The sequence below is a fragment of the Pelophylax lessonae genome (assembly GCF_965119305.1).
Source record: "Pelophylax lessonae genome assembly, chromosome: 7".
NCBI lineage: Eukaryota > Metazoa > Chordata > Amphibia > Anura > Ranidae > Pelophylax > Pelophylax lessonae.
In genome coordinates this window covers 37317454-37340652 of record NC_138774.1, presented here as the reverse complement: position 1 = coordinate 37340652, position 23199 = coordinate 37317454, and positions in this window count along the sequence as shown.

The following is a 23199-nucleotide window of genomic DNA, read 5'->3' as shown; positions in this document are numbered from 1 at the left end:
CTGTATTCAATATCTTTGTAGTTTATTATAGTGTTTGGCGCAGCACTGTTGGCATTTTTTGATTTTTCACCTTTTTTATGCCGTGTTAGCATAATTAGTGCTTGCTGCCTTTAGATCAGTCAGACCGTTACATTGATTCATGTGTTGGTTGCGCCAATCTTTTTAGTTTATATATTTTTGCCTAACATAGAACAGGACTATCAGAAAAAGACCAAGTAATCCATAGAGGCTGGAGAGGAAAAAATGCCAGAGCCAATCAATACCACATCCCAAGGGATAAGTCAATAAACACAAAAATAAAATTAAAGAGACAAAAATTCAAAGAAGCCTATGCACTGCTAATAAGGTATATGATATGAGATCAAGAAAATGATGTATAGATAAATAAGTAGATTGATGAATAAATATATAGATCTTTAGGCAGAGTGTAAACAAAACAGGCAGCCAATTCTGTATTGATCACAAATACTGTCAATAATCAGGGTGAGGGGGATGAATCGGCGCTAGTCTCTTAAAAGAATATAATACTCAGAATAGGTATCTCAAATGAATATATCATATAGAAAGTAGATCATGTACATCAATTCCCCATATGAATAAATCCAATAACAAAACTGGACAAGAAATTCTTCCAAAGGACAAGGAAAAGTGATGGGTGTCTGGATAAGTATAAAGAGGGGGGTGGTAAAATAAAGTGAAAAAAACTGACAAAATGATGAAATCACACCGTGGGTGAATGAAAGGTGAAATGAGTGAATTCTAGTGCCAAAAAGTGAATATATTACAATCAAATGCACAACTATAAAATAATCAATAAATCGAAAACACAAAGTCCATGTAATAATGAAGCAAAAATAAATCTTGTGCAATGGGTGCTTCACAAAGGTGCTGAACAAAGGTGAATCTTCACACTAAATCCTGTCCAAGTGCAGATAAAGTAGAAAGTGACTGGTAGTGATATTCCATTAAATAAGTGACTGTTAAGTAAAATCCAAATAGTGTCACGCAGGGTGAGCAGAGTATCCAAAAAACAGGTGCAATGGCCGCTCACCTCGTGCGCTTTTAAAGTAGTAACCTCTCTGGGTTGGGGTTGGTGGGTTCCTCCTTCCTCTTTTCCAGATGGGGGCTTTCAGTATGGGGCTCCCTCGATATCCACTTCTTTTGGATCTCTTGAAAAAGTCAAGTGATAGTGACGCAACGTGTCGGGAGGAACCAGGTGACGTCACTTCCGGTTATGGCCAAAACCGGAAGTACTCTGTTATCATACCGCAGCTTGTGGCTGCTTGCTGTCCTCTACCTTAAACGTGAGTTTATACTTGTTTTTTCTCAATAAATGGTAAACATACTTCACTATGAAAGCCCACTTTGTGTTTCTGAGCCATTGGGAGTGAGCATGGTGACCATCACAATATAGTGTACCCACATAAGAAGTTATACTTTACTTTACTTCATTATTTCATGGACTTTGTGTTTTCGAACTATTGATTATTTTATAGTTGTGCATTTGATTGTAATATATTCACTTTTTGGCACTAGAATTCACTCATTCCACCTTTCATTCACCCACGGGTGTGATTTCATCATTTTGTCAGTTTTTTTTACTTTATTTTACCACCCCTCTCTTTATACTTATCCAGACACCCATCACTTTTCCTTGCCCTTTGGAAGAATTTCTTGTCCAGTTTTGTTATTGGATTTATTCATATGGGGAATTGATACTTTCTATATGATATATTCATTTGAGATACCTATTCTGAGTATTATATTCTTTTAAGAGACTAGCGCCGATTCATCCCCCTCACAGTGCCAAAAATAAAATTAAAGTTCAACACCCTAAAAGTCCTGGGTTTCCCTTTTTTATTTTTGTGTTAATTGACTAATTCATAGAGGCTGCCTTTTATTTACTTACCTTTCTGCTGACTCCCTACCTCTGCTGGAAATCTGTTCCAAGCATCTACTATTGTTTTCCCCAAAATGTATTCTGCTGCATCTCTGGTAATAAAAAAAAATCCCAATAAGTCTATACAGTGCCTTGAAAAATTTTCCACATTTTGTCATGTTACACCCAAAATGTAAATGTATTTTATTGGGATTTTATGTGATAGGCCAACACAAAGTGGCACATAATTGTAAAGTGGAAGGAAAATGAGAAATGTTTTTTTCAAAATGTTTTACAAATAAATATGTGAAAAGTGTGGGGTGCATTTGTATTCACCCCCCTGAGTCAATACTTTGTAGAACCGCCTTTCCCTGCAATTACAGCTGCAAATCTTTTTGGGGATGTCTCTACCAGCTTTGCACATCTAGAGAGGGACATTTTTACCCATTCTTATTTGCAAAATATCTCAAGCTCTGTCAGATTGGATGGAGAGTGTCTGTGAAGAGCAATTTTCAAGTCTTGCCACAGATTCTCAATTGGATTTAGGTCTGGACTTTGACTGGGCCATTCTAACACATGAATATGCTTTGATCTAAACCAGGGGTGGGGAACCTCCGGCCCTTCTGTCCGGCCCGCACAATCGTTGCGATCCGACCCCCCCCCCCCGTGCCACTGTGTCAGAAGGAGCCGATGGCTCCGTTCTGACACTGTGAATCTCCGAAAAGGGTGGACCCGAGGCGCAGAGCAGTGCGCCTCGAGCCCGCCCATTTGTGTGACAATAGCGAATGAAAATTTGCTACTGTCTCACGGATCCTCCTCCTCCTTGGCCAATGTCATTGGCCGAGGAGGAGGCGGGACGCGGGGCGTGGGAGGACTCGAAGAGACGCGGGGACTGAAGAGAGGAAGCCGCCGCTACAACAGGTAAGTCAAGTGCACTGGGGCTTGGCACGCTGTTCACTCTGCATTGTGGTCAATCACTCCGCATTCAAATTGGGCACGCTGTGATCAATCACTCCGCATTGAAAGGGGGCACGCTGTGGTCAATCACTCCGCATTGAAAGGGGGCATGCTCTGGGCACTCCGCATTGAAAGGGGACACGCTGTGGTCACTCCGCATTGAAAGGGGGCACGCTGTGGTCACTCTGCATTGAACGGGGGCACGCTGTGGTCACTCTGCATTGAAAGGGGGCACGCTGTGGTCACTCTGCATTGAAAGGGGGCACGCTGTGGTCACTCTGCATTGAAAGGGGGCATGCTGTGGTCACTCTGCTTTGAAAGGGGGCTCGCTGTGGTCACTCCGCATTGAAAGGGGGCACGCTGTGGTCACTCCGCATTGAAAGGGGACACGCTGTGGTCACTCCGCATTGAAAGGGGGCACGCTGTGGTCACTCTGCATTGATGGGGGCACGCTGTGGTCACTCTGCATTGAAAGGGGGCACGCTGTGGTCACTCTGCATTGAAAGGGGGGCACGCTGTGGTCATTCTGCATTGAAAGGGGGCACACTATACCTTGATTACTGAAGGCCCCTTTCACACTTTTGTGACCTCAAAGTCACGCAAATTTTTAAAGCGTTTTTTGCCGCAAAGCAATGCCTATTACATTTATGCATACATTTTGAACGGCCCCCGAATGATGTTACAAAAATCCAAATGGCCCTTGGTAGAAAAAAGGTTCCCCACCCCTGATCTAAACCATTCCATTGTACCTCTGGCTGTATGTTTCGGGTTGTTGTCCTGCTGGAAGGTGAACCTCGGCCCCAGTCTCAAGTCTTTTGCAGACCCTAACAGGTTTTCTTCTACGATTGCCCTATATTTGGCTCTATCCATTTTTCCATCAGCTCTAACCAACTTCCCTGTCCTTGCTGAAGAACAACATGATGCTGCCACCACCATGTTTCACGGTGGGGATGGTGTGTTCAGGGTGATATGCAGTGTTAGTTTTCCACCATACATTTTGCTTTTAGGCCATCAAGTTTAATTTTGGTCTCATCTGACCAAAGAACCTTCTTCTACATGTTTGCTGTGTCCCCCACATGGCTTCTCGCAAACTAAAAATAGGACTTCTTATGGTTTTCTTCTTGCCACTCTTCCATAAAGGGCAGATTTGTGGAGCGCACGACTAATAGTTGTCCTGTGGACAGATTCTCCTACCTAAGCTGTGGATCTCTGCAGCTCCTCCAGAGTTACCATGGACCTCTTGGCTGCTTCTCTGATGAATGCTCTCCTTGCCCGGCCTGCCAGTTTAGGTGGATGGCCATGTCTTGGTAGGTTTGCAGTTGTGCCATACTCTTTCCATTTTTGGATGATGGATTGAACAGTGCTCTGTGAGATGTTCAAAGCTTGGGATATTTTTTATAACCTAACCCAGCTTTAAACGTCTACACAACTTTATCCCTGACCTGTCTTGTGTGTTCCTTGGCCTTCATGATGCTGTTTGTTCTCTAACAAACCTCACTTCTGCTTCACAGAACAGCTGTATTTATACAGAGATTAAATTACACACAGGTGGACTCTATTTACTAATTAGATGACTTCTGAAGGCAATTGGTTTCACTAAATTTTAGTTAGGGGTATCAGAGTAAAGGGGGGTGAATACAAATGCACGCCACACTTTTCACATATTTATTTGTAAACAATTTTGAAAAACATTTATCATTTTCCTTCCACTTCACAATTATGTGCCACTTTGTGTTGGTCTATCACATAAAATCCCAATAAAATACATTTTTGGTTGTAACATGACAAAATGTGGAAACTGTTAAGGGATATAATAGTTTTCCTAGGCACTGTATAGGCTTATTGGGATTTCTTTTTTTTTACCAAAGATGCAGCAGAATACATTTTGGTGAAAACAATAGTAGATTCTTGGAACAGATTTCCAGCAGAGGTAGTGAGTCAGCAGAAAGGTAAGTAAATAAAAGGCAGCCTCTATGGATTAGTCAATAAACACAAAAATAAAAAAGAGAACCGGGACTTTTAAGGTGTTGAACTTTAATTTTATTTTTATGATTTTATTTTTGTGTTTATTGACTTATCCCTAGTAATGGTGGTGATCAGCGACTTTTAAAGGGACTGTGACAGTGCGGTGGGCAATCTGACACTGAGTGGGAACTAACTGCCACTGACATCACCAGTAACACTAATACAGTGATCAGTGATAATACTATACACTGTCACTGTGCTAATGGCACTGACTGGGAAGGGGTCAACATCTCGGATAATCAAGGGGGTTAAATGTGTGTCTAACAATGTGATAGGTGTACTGATTTTTACTAAAGATCTCTTTGTTTTTCATGCTCCCTCCAGACCATTGGGACTGTGACAGGCATGGACTTTTTCTTCTTGTTTAGCCAATGATGCAGATGAGTTGCACATGTAATGCAACGATAACGAGGGGCCCGATCCTGTCCTGATCCCCTATTTTGCATCCAAAATTTAGGTGGTATGCCTTTTTTTTACTATTGCCGCCATACTGCATTTTTGAGATGCAAATGTAACATCGCCACAAAAGTAGCAGAAGTTATCTGCGTTGCTTACACAGTTTCGAGGCATCTTCTGATGGAAAATATCACACAACTGTTCCTTGGAAATATTTGGCAATGACACTTTCACAAGCCACCAGATGTAACTGTATGATGCATAGATCTGACCAAGACAAATCTCCCTTTACAATAAAAGATTCATAAATTACAGTTCGGTAATCTTTAGTCTCAAAGTGAAGATAAATATATTCACTTCCATGTGGTACCATTTTCATTTTTCTACCATACTTTGCCTAGAAGTTACTAGTTGTAAGGGAAATGTGCACCTTGGAATGTTCAGTTTAGCGTATTGATATATCAGTTTATGTTGAGAGTTAGAGTTGCTCTTTATATCTTGAAAATGTCTTAAAGAATATATGTCTTCTGCTTATTATTTGAAACATTAATTTCTGCTGACATGCAAGGCATAATTTCACACCTGCTTTAGCTTGCGGTCATAACAAGATAATGTGATAGGAACATAATAAGATTAACATCTATAACGGATATCTAGCAGACGTCTAGTTAAGATATGCAAGCTGTATAGATGTTCCATAGAAAATGAAAGGAAATTGTCAATATATAGCCGATATATCAGCTACAATATACACATAGCCTATATTTGCATTGATACAGCATATTTTATAAAGCAATAGTTAGCGTTCCTCTGTAAGGTTTCTTAAAGGTATCTTGGAATGAGTGGGAGATGTTTTGCAGACATTATGTGACCACAAATTTACATCAAGATAGCACTGTCTGAGGTTGCAGAACTCGTCTGCAAAATGTACAAACACTTGCCAATTCTAGGCCACATATCCTGGAATAAAAGAGATGACTTTTAATATAGCAAGAATTGTGGTAGATGTGTTATGTTACTATCTATTGTTTGCATCACAAATGTGACATGTTTTTTTATGTACTTTTGTACTTTGTTTAACCTTACATGTATTGGGGTAGATTTGGTAAACCCGTTAATTGATTAGGCAATGGGATTTTGGGAGGGTGTTAAGCTAAGGGGAGGTTTTGGGAGGTATAGGGAAATTTTGTGGTTTAAGGTTATAAATTGTCTACGATGTGAAAAATAAAGACAATCATTTTGAACTCATCACTGTGTATTGGTCATTTTTGATTGTCCGGCTAGCCGAAGGTTCACACACAGAACAAACCAAGGGTGCACCCAAGCAAAGGTCCTTACAAATGGTACCAGAAGTGGGGTGCTGACCATCCAGGTGAGTAATAATTTCTCCCATTTTTATGCTGGCATTTGTAAACACTTCTTATCAAACCCATAGATTGTGGTGCCCACATTGGCAAAGAAATTCTCTGTTTATGAGGTTCAGTTGGTAAGTGAATGAACCGGTTTGTCACTTATGTGTAGAGATTTAAGTTCATTTACTTTATGTCTGATCTGGTTTGACATATATGAAAGCCGTTTATAATTGTATATGACTTGTAAAAATTGTGCCTGCGGACTGTTAATATAACACACTGGACCTGATAGCGACAATCACATTATTACTGTAAAAATTGACTGACCGATCGTAAGTTATCAGACTCAGATCTTTTTCTTTCCTTTGTTTATCTTTTCTGTCACATAGAAGTATAAGATAAATGTTTATTATGTGTATTGTTTGTTTGTCTATAATGGTAGGTAAACCTTCTTGATAGCCACTATAACTGGGAATATCAGTCAAGACTCGGAAAGGTTTTTTTTTGTGTGTTCCTGAAGAGACACGCCGAGTCCAAAAGTATAAAGGTTTAATTTGTATACGTTAGTGGCTTGAAAAAAAAGGTTTTGAAACCATACAGGGGTACATCTATGTAACAAGTGATTTTGTGAATGTGTAAATCTTAGAGACATGTTTTATTAAGTGAGAGAATATTGGATTTTGTTTATGGTTCTGTGAAATTATACTGAAGGGTTAGGTCTGATGCTGGCCATACATAATACAATTTTATTACAATTTTCAGTGCAGTTTTCTTGAAATGTATCTTTAGTTATATTTGTATATAGGGAGTTGTAATATGAAGTACATGGAAAAGGCGGGGAGAATTGGTTTACTTATACCCCGTATTAGTACAAATAGAATAGGAAAAAGCTACGTAGAGCTATTAGAAGTGAAAGGTCTTTACCCACAGCAATTGCCTGTAGACAGAAGACGGGTGAAACTGTATCAGAGTTATTGAACTCATGAGGCTGAGGTTGAGTGTCACTGCTGAATAGCACAGTCTTATGATTCAAACATTTGTCGGTAATTTAAAATCACAGTACATGTTAATTGTAAAACAGCAAGTTTCTGATTGGTATACCTTGGGAAGGTTTTCAAAAAGCCATAACAGAGAGAGATGCGGCTGGCTGTTTTGATCTGCCTAAAGAAAAACAGCCTGTTAGCGCGCATTTCCAAGGGCGTTATCAGAAGAGGCAGAGCAAAGGGTAGGACATTTTCAACCTAGGCCCCCCTACAATAATAATAAACCACAATTGAACAGCCTCACAACAGCCTGATATAAAGTTACCTGCCAACTGGCAACCACAGCAACAACAACTGCCACATCAGAGGGTGGATTCACAGTGACATTGAAAAAATGCCCATTTTTGTCCCGAGTCCAGAGAATAATTATTTCCTTTTAGATTCTATGCCCCCCTTAAGAGGAGGATGGAGTCAGGCCTATGTTAAACAGATTTTTGGCCGAAGGTATATTTAAAGACATAATATTACCTTACAAATACCCCTGACCACACCTGCATCCCACGGTTTTTATTTTCCAAGGCAGATGTCGTTTTCTTTGCAGCAATTATATTATCTCACACAAGCAGAAATTTTTGTGTGTCAGATACGTTTGAAGCTAGTACATTTCCTTCCGTGTGAGAGGAAGGGACGGTCACTTCTGCAACTGCAGTTAGCAGAAGTTTCTAATTCAAAAAAGTTGTGGCACAAACAGTCCCAGCATTCCCACACATATAAAATTATTTTTATAGAATTTTCTTGAAGTTTTGCCATTAATACGTTTGTGCCCATCTTGTATGAGCGTAGTAATAATGAATAAAAACACTATTTTATTAGGCAAAACATAAATTGCCATTGTCGGCAGGATATTTTGAGGTTATTTTTTATAGAATTATAGATAATGGAAAAGTATATTTTGCAAATGGTTCCCTATGTGAAGGGGAGCCTTGCTGCAAAATTTTGAAAATTGGCTACTTGCCAAAAAGGGTTCAAATGTCATATCTTTGTTCCTGTTATAGTTATGAAATTTATTTTTGAACAGAAAGGTTTACCGCAATTAGTGTGACCATTGGACCCCGTTGGCACCGAGCCAAAAGTTTCAAATCAGATTAACTTTTTATCTGATTATAGTTTTTGAGTGATATTTTAGGGGTATCCTCTATTAAAGGAGGGGCACCTCTGGCCAGATTTTTATTAGATTGGCACAAGGCCAAAAGTTTTTTGTAAGATTGGCACTGAGCCAAAAAAAGTTTTTAGTTTTTTATTTGATCATAGCATGCAAGTGGTATCTGATGTGCCGTCTCTACCGACAGCCATACCATCCGATGCTATCTACTTTACAGTGATTAGTTTAAGTAATGCGTTTTTTTTTTGCGTCCTAGTGGACGAGGAGACACAGCCATCTTTGCTTTCTTGTTTTTCAGTCCGAGTAACTGACCTGGTGTAGAAATGCCTTAGGGCTATGTGGAAAGTTCAGTTGTCTGCTCTATAGTTCTCCAGACCACGCAAGAGGGGATGGACACCTGCTCATGGGTCAGTCCCGCTACAATATGTGGATGACATATGTAGTCACTCTGTGGAGGCCAGTCAGAGCGAGTGAGTTTATTGAGGAATGTACATGTATGTGGACACAAAGTGTCACAGATATAATGACAATGGAGTCAGGAAAGTGTTGTTTACCTTGGTTTTGTTCTCACAGAGAGAGAAAGGAAAGTCAGTCACAAAAGAGCTGCCGCTCTAGTGGGTCTTGCCAGCCCACAGTGGGTCTTGCCCGCCCACAAACCAGGATCATTGATTGCAATGGATCCGACTGCTCCTACTTTATGACAACATTTTGAGACAAGCCACAGGTCCAGAAATGTCACAAGTAATGTTGAATGCGTTTATGTGTCAGAAAAATGCTATATTTGTAGCGCCTGCACTGGGCCTCCCACATTATGGAAAAATGTTTTGTGTTTATGCAAGGGACAATTGTAAGACCATGACAGGTTTACTTGCCCAGGAGTATGGTGATAAACTTTGCCCTATAGTTTTTTTCTTTTCAAAGATGGTCGCAGTCCAGGCCTAAGGCATGCCTGAAGTGACTCCAAACATAGCATCACTTGTGATGGTACTGTAGATGGCCACATCATTTACCCTAGTTAGGCCCCAGTTCTATATGGGTTACTGTGAGTAAAGGGTGTGTTACACCACACTATGCTTGTATAGACATAATATCAGAATACGTCTCCAGCAGATGTGTCCTCCACAGCCATAAAGGGAGCAGAGGATGTTTCTGTAGATGATTCCTGCTCCAGGCCAGAAGATCACACATTGTTAGAGCTACAAACGCATGCGACAGAACAGGTTTTAAGGATTTGGGTGATGTTTTAGAAAAAGTTGAGAATGGCCTTTTTCTAAAAGAGGGGAGCTCTTGTGTGTATCCCCGCAGCTAGCACCCCACTGTTTATTGCCTAGTATTATGGAATAGGACACGGGGCGGGAAAGAACATATGAAGTATTACTGACAGTTTTTTTTTCGTTTTTTTTTATATTTGCAGGCCCACCTAAATTAGTGAAGCATATGTTGCTAGATGCATCACCTGTATTAGCAACAAACAATCCAAACATATAAGGCCAAACATGAGCTTCTCCAATACCCTTTAAACTCATTCACACATCTACAAATACTGTAGATTTCACATATAGGCCCAAAGAAGGGAGGAAATAAGAGTTCTTTTAGTCAATAGTGGACGTGTTCAGTAGACGAGTGGAAGCTTTTAGGACCACAAAAGGGAGATGCCCACATGGTAGCGTGCATTCTCAATCAGGAGATTATTCCTGGATGGGGGTGCCTGCTTTGAATTAGTTCTAATAATGCTCCAGCTTTCATATCAAAAAGGATGCCAGGAACTAGTTAAAATCCTGTAAATAGATTGGAAGTTTCACATTCCCTATTATCCACAGAGTTCAGGTATAGTGGAAATAGGACAAGTAAAGACAAATTAAGAAAAGAATTATTGAAACTTCAAATCAAGTGGAACGGAACGAAAAGTTGCGCGCACCTTTCTTTTCTCTTTACAGGTACCGACCCATCCCTTGAAGGAAGGAGATGAAGTAGTGATCCAGCTGTCGCAACATCACAAGACCAAGGCTGGATTTTGTTTTGGACCAAAAGACAAAGGAAAATACCCATCCCTTCAGAGAAGGAGAGGTAGTGGTGATGAAGCTGTGGCCCAAAGGAAAGAAACAGGATTTCGCCTATGGCCCTGAGACCATCGTGGTAGCCGTTACCAGGACCACCGTCTTGACTGAGCACAGCCCTACTTGGATCCATGCCACAAGAGTGAAGCTGGTACGGAAAGGACCTGAGCCGGAGGATCCCGAAGAAAGAGAGGAGGTACTAACGGGGCAGATAGCCCTGACTTTGAACAGGACAGTCAAGAAAAGGGGGTGTTAACAGGGGCAGATAGCCCTGACCCTGTAGAAAATGACTTTTCTAATTTCACCGGATTCTGGCAAATTATGGTTGCTGATCCTACTGACTTCATTTTCAGTATTTTCCCTTGTATGGACTGTGACTAACTGTATATATCACCCAACAGATCTGGGGCCCCTTGGAGGAATTTGTGGGACTCCTAACGCCACCAGCCCAGACATAGTATCAGAGACACCTCAGAAAAGGAATAAAAGAGCCCTGTCCCATAGTTCACCTTACCAGATAGCCATCACACAAACAAATGGCATGACACAATAAACTTTAGAATTCCTCTAACACACAAGTAGCTACTTTTATAGTGCCTTATGAAGCGATACTCCCTGGTAGTGATGATACCATACGGTATAATGATGGGAGATTAGGCCCAGGAACTGTATTTATATGTGTCACGGACAAATATTGGGGAGACAATTGTGACTATTGGGGATCAGTGGGTTGGAACACGGGAGACGATTGGGAGTGCAAATCTACTTAAGGGGAACACTGGAACTACAGGGAAACAAAAGAGAGAGGCTCCCATAGGAGGCTTTGACCCACATATATATATATATATATATATATATATATATATGTATATATATAGATGCCATCGGGGTCCCAAGAGGGGTCCCTAATGAGTTCAAGGCGAGAGATCAGGTTAAAGACGGTTTTGAGTCCTTTATCTCTCCCCTTGTCACCATAAATAAAAATGCAGATTGGATAAATTATATCTATTATAATCAGCGGAGATTTGTTAGCGATACAAGGAATGCCCTAAAGGGCATAGCAGAACAACTAGAAGCCACTTTCCAGATGGCATTCCAGAACAGAATGGCTCTGGATATGATCCTTGCAGAAAAAGGTGGTACCTGTGTATATATTGATAAAGTAGATGGATGCTGTACTTACATTCCTGATAATGCTGGCCCCAAGGGTAAGGTCACTCTGGCCATTCTGTGGAACTAAAGCAGAATTCTGGCATTGATAACCCTTGGAATCAGTATTTAGGATGGTTTAATAGTTGGAAACAAGCCCTAGTGCAGCTAGGAATTATCATTGTTATTATATTTGTTATAATAGGTGTCGTAATACTTTGTGTAGTCCCCTGCTTTAAGAAAATGCTTAGCAAAAGTATTGATAATCTATCAATATATTATTATTATTTTTTTTTTTTTTTCAATATATTATAATAATGTTGCAAAACCTGAACAGATCACCCCCTAGAAACAACAGATATGTTGTATATATTTCCACAACTTCACCAAAGAGACTAAAGACGTTCAAGTACCAGACTATTATGACATTAGTAATGGCCATTAACAAGAGAGAGAGAGACTTCAAGGAGAACTGCATGATCTTCCCAATGCCTGGAATATATTTGATTCCATAGGAGGGTGGTTTGGGGGATTCTTCTCGGGTATATTTGATTTCTTCAAGAAAGCAGGAAGAGTAATCTCGATGACTATAGCGTTCTTGATGATGATATACTGTGTTATTAAGTTCGCTATTTGGGGAGTGGGAAAGACCATGGGAAGGATGTCACCGAACACAGTGTTTAAGCCGGGTAAGAAGGAAGATGAGGAGGCCTTCAAAATGGCCATATTGAAACAAGACAATTGGTATCAGGAATGATCTCATGAAATTTACAATTTCATATGATCAAAAAGGGTTTGTAAGGAAAATGTGCACCTTGGGATGTCCAGTTTAGCGTATTGATATATCAGTTTATGTTGAGAGTTAGAGTTGCTCTTTATATCTTGAAAATGTCTTAAAGAATATATGTCTTCTGCTTATTATTTGAAACATTTATTTCTGCTGACATGCAAGGCATAATTTCACACCTGCTTTAGCTTGCAGTCATAACAATAGGAACATAATAAGTTTAACATCTATAACGGATATCTAACAGACGTCTAGTAAAGATATGCAAGCTGTATAGATGTTCCATAGATAATGAAAGGAAATTGTCAATATATAGCCTATATATCAGCTACAATATACACATAGCCTATATTTGCATTGATACAGCATATTTTATATAGCAATAGTTAGCGTTCCTCTGTAAGGTTTCTTAAAGGTATCTTGGAACGAGTGGGAGATGTTTTGCAGACATTATGTGAACACAAATTTACCATGCGGTACCAGCAGTGGAAAAGCAAACCGGGCCAAGCAGGGCCGAGTAGAGCTGAGCCGGTACTTGCAGTGGAAAGGGGTGGAAAAGTGCCATTGGAACCACAACTGAGGTGGTACTGTTGAAGCGAGCCGTACCGTTCGGTTCCATGCAGAGGAAAAGCACCGGCCGTACCGTACCGAACCGTACCAACACCGTACCATGTGGTACCAGCAGTGGAAAAGCACAAAAGCGAGCCGAACCGTTCGTTCAATGCAGTGGAAAAGCGCCATTAGTATCATTGGAGGGGCAGACATTACACCCGATACAGAACCTGAGGACAGTTTCATACGGATTCACACTATGGGGCCCGTTTGCTATTGTGTCTCTGTATATGAGAAATCTGGAAGGATATAAACCTGCTGGATGAGCTGAACAAGCCTTGTACCTGGACGTTGTGTACAGCCGCATAGTGATGTGAATGCTGCTTTACCCCTAATAAGGGGAGAATTTCTGGGAGCGAGGTGAAGGGGGAGCACGTGTGGAAACCACCAACACCCTAATTTTCCATCTTGCCACTGGATACAGACTTTTTTGAGTTAAAGGCACGTCACTTTATTGATTTCTTTTTTTTTGATCTTTTGGATTTACTTTTTTTTGGATCTCAGCACGTCACTTTATTCACGATAATTATTGTCAGCACAGGGAAGTCACTTTATTGTAGAAATATAGTGTTCATTCATTTTGTATGCATTAATTAAAGCACATTGAGATTGTTTACATATATATACCAGTAACTATGTAGTTTCATAGTACCTTAAAAGCACATTTATAGAGGGACACACCTAACAAGCAGCGCCACACCCATCTCTTCTCACATTAATCAATCCTCATTAGTAGCCTTATACTCTTCCACCCCATCCCATGCCACAATTAACGTAGACAGGGTTATACAATCTCATACACTTTAAGGCTAATATAAAAAAAAATGCTGTACCAGCATGTAACTGTAATTATATTATAACCCCGCCGGGTATTATTATAGGATTTACAGGATTTATATAGCGCCAACCAGTTTGCACAGCGCTTAATAAAACTATATGCTAATGACCTGCTCTCCGAGTCCTAATGCTAGGAATGAGTGTGTAAAGGAGTACTGAGGTGAATGGCGCTGCCTTTCAATAGATAAATAAGGGCACTAATACAAACGTAATAGGCAGGGTAATCCAAAACGCATGTGATCGTACTGCTGTCTCTAACACCACAATAAATATAATAAATACATATCAATAAATAAATTGAAAAGTGCAAACAGTGCAACAAAGTGATGATATGGGGTGTAAGCAATAAATAAATATTAGTTATAACGCAGTCAAAGGGAAAAAGTATATATAGATATAGTAAATAAAGTGCTCAGTGGAAAGTGGCAAGCATAATTATTCCCATAAAGTCCCACGCTCTTAGTGAGGGACACTAATGTGTTCCCCCATATTTTTTGTTTATATATTCAGGGATGGAGACCCCGTTGCACAGGTCTCATATAAAGTCCCATTTCCCTCTATTTTCCTGATTTGTCCTTTTTCCCTATCCTCCCCATTTTTCCTCATACCCGCTTTAAATTAAGCATAATTATTCAATAATATCCAAAGTGTATCAGCATGTGGTCAATAAATATACCAACTGATATGTGAATGAGTTTCTTATTTAATAAACAAGAACTTGTTACAATACTTCACTATATGAGGCTCTTCTTCTTGCACATGATCTGGAACTTGCCGTAAATAAATGATGCGATGCGGATAATACATGAAACTGTGTCGATTATATTGAGTATACCGTTTACATGGGAGAGATGATCCATTAGAACCACTGAGGATACCGGGATTCGGGCCCTGCCTGGCAGAGGGAACCCCTTATAACATCACGCTGGTTACCCCTGTAGGGGTATTGAGTTCTGGTGAGTGCGGGAGCACTAGTTTCCTCACCCGGCACGCTCCTTTTGGATCACCCCGAGATTCACCCATCAACTTATTTTGGAATTTAACTCACCAAACAATCACCTTATGGACTTTTATTGTTAACCATTTATATTTTTTTAGTCACCTTATCTCACTCCATTGGCCGCCCCATATTGCAAGATCTTTGCAGATATACTGGGCTAGGCTGCACTAAGTCACTTTAAATCAATCAATATTACAATTTTTTTATTTATATATTTTTAATTTCTGTAATCCATATTAAGTCATATATTGGACCAACTAAGACTGCGTCACTTTATTACATATTTATTGGACACATCAATTTTGTTTTATTCACATGTTTTAGTGCTCATTCACATATCAGTTGGTATATTTATTGACCACATGCTGATACACTTTGGATATTATTGAATAATTATGCTTGCCACTTTCCACTGAGCACTTTATTTACTATATCTATATATACTTTTTCCTTTTGACTGCGTTATAACTAATATTTATGTATTGCTTACACCACGTATCATCACTTTGTTGCACTGTTTGCACTTTTCTATTTATTTATTTATTGATATGTATTTATTATATTTATTGTGGTGTTAGAGACAGCAGTACGATCACATGCGTTTTGGATTACCCTGCCTATTACGTTTGTATTAGTGCCCTTATTTATGTATTGAAAGGCAGCGCCATTCACCTCACTACTCCTTTATCCATTCATTGAATACAACCCCTTCATTGAATACAACCCCTATGGGTTGTATTTTGAGGTGGGCTGCAGCCTTAATTTATTCCATAAGCGTGGAATTTCCAACCCCTTTGAGGAATGAGTGTGTGCTTGAGCCCTGCGTATTGATGTTTTCAGGGAGACTTGAATCACATGTGTGGTGGTGACAAATTACTCACAAAAGGTCCCATACAGACTGTTCTGTGATATATTTGGATACAGGTTACATTATTATTGGTAATAACAAGGTGTTCTACGAGCTACTATGGATATGATGAATGATATGCTGCTAGCATTGGTCACTCCCCTTAGGCCCCTTTCACACAAGCGGACCGTTCAGATCCGCCTGTCCGTTTTTCAGGCGGATCTGAACGGATGCCCAATGCATCTCTATGGGGCATCTGATGCCAGCGGAGACATGTCCACTGGCATCCGATCCGATCCGTCAAATCCGGACGGATGGAAACCCTATTTTCCATCCGTCTGGCGGATCGAATCGGATCAAAATGGACCATCTGTCCGTGATTCCCCCATAGAGAAGAATGGAGACCTGACAGCTCTGTCTCCGCACACAGCGCGGAGACAGAGCTGCCATCCGCCTGCTCAGTGGGGGATCGGCGGATCGATCCCCCGCTGAGAAAAAACGGAGTCCGCCGACGGACTACCACGTGTGAAAGGGGCCTTAAGGTGAGTATGTGTATAATGCAATTTTAAGGATGTGGTGTGCTGCGCAAATCCTAAAAAATCACTAATAGAAAGGATAATGGGTGATAGATAGTTGTAAGTGTTATGCAATGTGTATAGCAAAAAGTTGTAACAAAGTTTTATGGTGCAAATTCTGTGTGAATAATAAATTCTATATAACCTGTTTATGCAGCTAAAATAGTATCACAAATAAACCATAATCCATATATATGCAAGTGAAATATTGTGCAAAAACCAAAAAAATTATAGATATCCTCAATGCGTCCTAGTATATACTGATATAGGTGTCCTCACATCACATATATGATTCCATACAGTGCAATATATAGTCAAATTAAATTACATAATCTGGAATAAATCAATCACTTCCACGTGCAATCAAATCATGCCACAAATGAAAAAGTATTTTTGATTAAAAGCAAAAGTGCTAAGTTGATAGTGTCCGTAAATGAATAGTGAAAAGATGTGATCTTAGAATGATAGGAGCAATCCCAGTCACCAGTGCTGGGGATTTCCTGATAATGGGAAAAACTGTGCCACCTCAATTCCTGTGACCTCCCCTTCAGGTGGGTATCTCACCTTAAGGTGTGCGACCTTGCAACTAAGCTCGGTCAAATGTAGCTTCAGGTATTCCTACAGGATGCTGGGATGGATGGATTCCTTCACCTTTAATGGTCCCAATGGATCCGTGTCACTTAAGAGTGACTCACTCACAACTATCCATCACCCACTATCCTTCGTATTAGTGATTTTTAAGGATTGCGCAGCACACCATATGCATAAAATTACATTATTATTGGCACAAGAAATACACACTGATCATAGTTCTTTATATCTGCTATTATACACCTCTTTATTTTGTGCACAAAAGGATACTTTGATGGCAAATTCATGTTTGGTTGTATTTATGCAATAGTGACATACGATGGATCAATGCCATAGAAACAGGCAGGCTGTGGGAGATGGCCACAGAGTGCAGGCGTGCCGCCGGAGACGGGCCCCATAGAGCGCAGGCGTGCCGCCGGAGACGGCCACAGAGCGCAGTTGTTAGTTCAGTCGGGAAGTTCAGCATGTGAGGCTTCAACAGACACCAAACACACAAAGTTCAGCTCTTCATGTTCGTGTCGGTTACAGAACGTTCCCAAGCAAAAAGACACACCCTGTGACATTGTATTGTGCTGGAGTTGTGTTGAGCCCCCCATCCCCCCGGATTCCCTTGTGGTATTCCACTACATGCATGGAGAGAAAGTATACAAATGTCACCCCAGGAGTAAGGGCGATGGGCAGTATATAGGTGACTGTTGTCATATTCTCATTCTGGGACTCACCGTCTTCTTCTTGCTTTTCAGGATATTCCCGGTGGAACTTCTTCCCTTCTACTTATGTCGAGGAGCAAAGCGAGTCTTCTCATAGGGATAAAAGCCCTGAGATGGGACAACAAATGTCAGGAACAGAAACATTTCGGCAAAAACAAGAAGTTTAAAATGACCAAGAAGCAACTCTTCACAGATCGCCTCCTTCCTGAATCAGAAAATACAAGATTTTCCCTTTCCCCCGAAACACTCATAGGGCCCTCTGGCCTCCCCTCCAAAAACTTTTTTTCAGTCCTCCCCCAGCCTTTATTGACTTAGAGCAGTGGTCTCCAAACCACGGCCTTTACTAGCCATTATCCAGCCCTTGGGGAACTATTCCTCTCAATGTTTTGAGGCACTATTCTTCCCATTGACACCAACAGTGGGGAATAATTCCTCCCACTGACACCAATGACGGGGCACTATTCCTCCCACTGACACCAATGATGGAACATTATTCCTCCCACTGACACCAAAGATTGGGGCACTATTCCTCCCACTGAAACCAATGATGGGTCACTATTCCTCCCACTGACACCAATGACGGGGCACTATTCCTCCCACTGACACCAATGATGGGGCACTATTGATCTTTTATTGAAAAGAATCAAGCAACATATTTTATACAAAAGTAAAAAACAGAACTATAGTACAATATTTCAACTGAAAACAAAGGAATTCACATCCATGTGCAGAATATATACAATATATACATAATCCACTTCCAACATTCTTAGAAAACTATTTACATAAAGCAGCAGAGAGGGCCTAAGAGGCACAACCCATCACCTATGTATGCAGCCATTTATCAAAAACTGAGCATTAAGAAAAAATCTAGGGTGATAAGAGACAGAAAGCCACACACGGGAAAGAGACTCCTGGCAGTCAGGGAGGCTTGAAACCCCTCCACGCCTTCAGCCAAGCCCTCTGACCCCACTTGTCTCTCTCAAGCGCCCGAATCTTCCCCACCTCATGCAGAATGTCACACACCACCACCTGAACAGGAAGGATTTTACGCCGAAGGGTGACCTGACACCGTGCATTCCATGTGTAATAACCGACTACTAAACTAACTAAAAAAAGTGTATCCAAACAAAAGCCCCCACCAGTATTGAATGCTCCGTACACCCACTCAGCATAACCCAGCCTGGAGAGGAAAGGAACACCGAGGGCCCGCCCAACCTGTTTGTACACCTCTATGTTAAAAGGGCAACGAAGCAGAAAATGGTCCATAGTCTCCTCCTCACCTGTACATTCCTCCCGAGGACAACCACGATCCATCCCACTGCGGAATTTCAAATTGCCCCGAACATAGAGCCTCCCGTGGAAGCACAACCAGGCCAGATCCCTGAATTTAAGGGGGACTCTAGCCAAATTAATCAGTCTTAACCCTTCCCTCAAGATTGGGCCTGGGCAATCCCTTAAGGTCAGTGGGTCATGAAAGACTTCGCTCAAGACTCGGCTCATAAGGACTTTCCTCGGAGGGGATCTGAGATCTTCAGCCGACAGTCACCACTGCCGCAGCAACTTCAGACACGGAGCGACATAGGCTGGGAGCTGACCACGATGACCTCTGAGATTCTTCGCTTGGCCACCTTCTTCCCAAAGTCGCAGAAAAGGCCTAAACCAAGATCTAAACATGCCTGCCCATCCAGGAGGTTCCACTGCAAGCATACTACCAATGTTAAACTTGAGAAATAGCAGTGAAAAGAAAAGAACGGGGTTGACCATACCTAAGCCACCCTCCCTCCTGGATAGATAGGTGACATTCGTCTTGATGGGGTTCAGTCTGTTCCCCCACAGCATCTGGAAGAACACACTATAGATCCTAGCATAGAGAGACACTGGCAAGATGCAGACAGGGCTGACATACAAGAAGATCGGTATCAGGTAAGTCTTAATCAGATCAACCCTTTCCCTCAGAGATAACTTCCATCTCTTCCAGCTGACCACCTTAGTATTGGCAACTTCCAGCCTGCCTTCCCAGTTTTTGAGGCCATAATCGCCAGGTCCAAATTCAATGCCTAATATCTTCATTTTTTCCTGGGGCACTGGAAAGGTGTCCGGGAGATCAAAACCCTGTAACGCTCCTGCGTTTCTTATATGGTGTGGATTTTCAGCTGCAGAAATAGTTCCACGTCAGTAGTCATGTAAGAGATATGCTGAGATACCATTCCCAACCTCAATGACTCATCATGTGTGGAAGGTCTTATTTCAGCCAGTAAATACACACAATTAGCAAGCTGGTTCCTAGAATGACTTTATGTATGTGGTAACACAATGATGAAGGTTGAGGGATAGGTTGAGTGGAGGTGGTAGGTGATAGACACTTGAAGGTGAGACAGTAGCAGATGGATGCAGGAAGGTTTAGCAATGTTGTATGGTAGCAGATGACAGAATAGCAGGTGGACATACAAAAGAGATCAACCCAGTGCAGAAAAGTAGCAGTAGTCTCAAGAGCTAGCAATCTAGTTATGCAGATGTAATAAACAGTCTTTACTATGCAGAGCTAGATAGTGTAAGCTTAGTATAAGTTTATAGAGAATTCCCCTGCGGGGTACTTAGCACTATTAGCGATACAGCCGAAGGGTGGTTCAGGAGAGGCAGATGATCCAGTAGCGGGATACAGGGATCAGCGCGGCGAGGTTCCGTCAGCGAGGTAAGCTTGCAAGCATGGAAGCTTCAAGCAAGGTTAGCATCCAGGTAAGGGTGTTTGAACGAACACATGTGAGTGAGAACCGGCGCTTTAAATAGCCATCTAGTCCGGCGCTGGGTGATGACAGCTCCAGTCTTAAAGGTGTATGCGCACCTTTCCAAAAGTAAATGGTGGGGCGCATACACTTGTGGAAAGTGTAATTTAGGGTACCAAAGGTACCGGAACATTACAAACCCTCACCTTCCTTTCCCATCCAAAAAACTTCACTCTTTTCCTGATTGATTTTGGAGCCTGATGCTTCAGAGTACCGTGATGTCAGAGAGACCACCTCCTCCGCTTCATCTGTCCCAGTGACAATCACTGACACATCATCTGCATAGGCAACAACCCTCAAAGGCGGCTCACCCGGGATTCCCACTGGTACCCCACACAACATGCTGCTCTCTAGCCTCCTGATGAAGGGGTCGATTGCAAACACATAGAGCAGGGGACTCAGGGGACAACCCTGGCGCACCCCAGAGCCAACCTCAAAGGACTGTCCAACCCAACCATTAACAAGAGGGAAGCTTTCTGCCCCCTTATACAAGACTTTTAACCAATCGACAAAACCACCCGGCAGACCGTACTTACTAAAGAGCAACCACAGGTACTCATGATTGACACGATCGAAAGCCTTTGCCTGATCCAATGCCAGTAGATACTTTCCCCAGCCTGCAGCCCTGCACTGCTCCAAGGCCTCCCGGACAGCTAAAACCGCTGTGAAGGTGCTCCTACCCTGGATCGAACAGTGCTGATGGCGAGAAAGCAAAGACTCTGCTACTGCCGATAGGCGCCAGAAAAGTATCTTCGCCAGCACCTTTCTATCGACATTGAGAAGGCTGATGGGGCGCCAATTCTCAATCATCGAAGGATCTTTACCTTTTGAAAGAAGAATCACAGCTGAGAGTCTCGTGGAAGGGGGAAGCACCCCCTCAGCAAGACAACTGTTAAAAACCTCTACCAAATGTGGGGCCAGAATAGACTTAAAGGCTTTGTAAAACTCAGCCGTCAGACCATCCGGTCCAGGTGACTTTTTGATGGCAAGCTGTTCAATTGCCCTCATCACCTCTTCAACTGTGATCTCTTCTGTCAAATTCTTCAAAGGGACATCTCCACCATTTAGACCTGGAGTAGAGTCCAAAAAGCTTTCCATCTTGTCTCGGTCAAGCTCTTTCCTCCCAAGAAGTTCAGCATAAAAAGACCTTACGACCTCCAGGATCCCTGACCTGGACTTTGTCAAGGAACCTGTACTATCCTTAAGGCCAACGACCATCTTAACAGCTACACCCTGTTTGCAGTTCTGGTAAGGGTCAGGCGAGTGGTATTTCCCATAGTCCCGCTCCAGAACCAAAGAGGTATGCCGGTCATATTGACACTTCCTGAGGAGGATTTTCACTTCAGAGATTGCCCCAGGATCTCCTCCTCTCGAGACAAGAATATCCAGCTTCCTCCGCAAACGTTGGTAGGTCATGTATCTATTAAACTGTTTTTTATTGGCTAGGCCCCTGAAGAATCCAGCAATCCTCTTTTTGGTCAGCTCCCACCACTCAGCCTTGCTGCTACAAAAGTCCAGGATGGTCACCTGTGCCTGAAAGAATTCCTCAAAGGATTGTCTAACATGTTCTTCCTCAAGGAGAGTCAAATTTAATCTCCAGATGCCTTTGCCCCTCTGAGGGAAGTCTGAAGCATTCAAGACCACAGATAGCATACAGTGATCAGAGAATTCCACTGCCTGCACCACTGGGGGTGAGAAAGCAGAGGCCTCCTTCAAAAAAAACCTATCTATCCTACTTTGACTATTACCTCGATGAAAGGTGAACCCTGTGTCATCCGGAAGGTGCTTAATGTGCACATCCACAAGACCAGCATCCCTAACCATACTATTTAAAAAAACGCTATCATATCCCAGCCTGTCATTGAAGTCCTTCCTGTCCTTGGGCCTAGTCACAGTATTAAAGTCCCCTCCAAAAACCACTTGCCGGGATGTAAAAAGAAATGGCTTGATCCTTGTAAAAAGGCATTTCCTGTCCCACTTTGTGTGCGGCCCATAAATATTAATTAGGCGCAGGTCCTGCCCTCCCACAAGAACGTCTAAGACCATACATCTCCCAATCTCCACCTCAATAACCCGCCGGACAGTTACCATGCCGGTTTTAAACAACACCGCCACCCCGCCGTAAGGCTCGGCTGCAAGAGACCAGTAAGATAGACCATACCTCCACTCTCTCTTGGCTTTATGAATATCTGCCAAGGAGGTGAGCCTAGTCTCCTGCAAAAATAAAATTTCAGCATCTAATTGGCTGAACAAAAAGAAGGCCATAGAACGAGCTCTTACTGACTTAATACTGGCGACATTTATTGTCACCACTTTTAACGGAGGGGGAACCGCCATTTGGGTTATTGGGTGGATTGCTTCTTAGCTCCCCTCTGCTGCTCATCACCAGAAGCCTCCCTCTTTCTTGAAGCCTCCTCCAACTCCATTTCAATTTCTGAATTCTGCTCAGAAGAATCCCCAGATGAGGAGATATCCCAAGCAGAAGTCCTATACC